This window comes from Suncus etruscus, chromosome 8, assembly GCF_024139225.1.
Source record: "Suncus etruscus isolate mSunEtr1 chromosome 8, mSunEtr1.pri.cur, whole genome shotgun sequence".
NCBI classification, from domain to species: domain Eukaryota; kingdom Metazoa; phylum Chordata; class Mammalia; order Eulipotyphla; family Soricidae; genus Suncus; species Suncus etruscus.
In genome coordinates this window covers 73,509,581-73,510,608 of record NC_064855.1, presented here as the reverse complement: position 1 = coordinate 73,510,608, position 1,028 = coordinate 73,509,581, and the positions used below count along the sequence as shown (strand labels likewise).

General features: G+C 31.7%; 1 non-coding gene across 1 annotated transcript; it reads left to right on the top strand.

The window, feature by feature from the left end:
* Positions 1-229: 229 nt before the first annotated feature.
* On the top strand, positions 230-362 carry LOC126016611 (small nucleolar RNA SNORA51). Its single transcript, XR_007498401.1, has one exon. It is a non-coding gene; the product is annotated as a small nucleolar RNA SNORA51 (small nucleolar RNA).
* Positions 363-1,028: the final 666 nt, after the last annotated feature.

Here is a 1,028-nt window from a genome sequence, read left to right as displayed (position 1 = left end):
GATTGCACTTTAATATAGGTATGATTAGTGTATCCAATATTAAATGGAAATTATTAAACATATTAAAGAAACATACTACATAAATTCTTTACATATGTAAGAGCTATCCTTTTCCACCATTTTGAGTGAACTCCATTTTTCTATTCTTGTGTCTTTTCTACATTGCAAAAAACTCTATCAAATATTATACATATATATTAAAAATCCAAAAATAGAAAAGAAAAGATAAGGCCTTCCAATTCTTACCACAGGCTGTGTTCTTTATACTGACTGTATAGAAAGAGGAGATATAGTAAATGCACCCCATATACACCTGAACACAGGCCCTATGCCTGGTCTGTATTGTGAATTGGGGGACAAAAAATATCCTGTGATGACTCATATATTTACAATTACAAATGCCATGAAAACACTGATTTAATAGGCATTGTTTTACTCATATACCTCAATCCAGCTATAGTATCTAGAGCACTCTATGGGTACAAAAATATCTGCCAACTAAACAAATGAGAAGGAATTCAACTAAAAAGAAAAAAGAACTTGGAAAGTGACTGAGCATTTACAAAAGCAAAGTGGGCAATACTGATAACTTTGGGCAATATCAAATTTTGCAAAGAACTTTCCCAGTACAAAGTCAATTGGCTACAGGCACTGGATATGAATGTTCAATTTCGTTTTTCTTAGAGTAAAGGGCACATTTCTATCTTTCAAACAAATTGTTGCAATTACTGAAACCAGATAGAATTACACTGCTTGCTATTGTATGTGCCTAGTTTCCCAGAATACAGAATATACCTTCAGGGATTTATTAACAACTTTCTACAGTCAGGCCATTTTAATGTTATGAATACTCTGGGTATTCATACTACTCAATACACTGACTCCTCAAGGAATAAAAATAATTTTATTTCCAGAAGTTTTAGCATCTCCATCTTATAATTTTGATGAAAGTAATATCAAATTTAACATGTACATGTTTATTGCTCTCTGATGCTTTGGTAAAATCATATGAAGAATAAACTGGCATT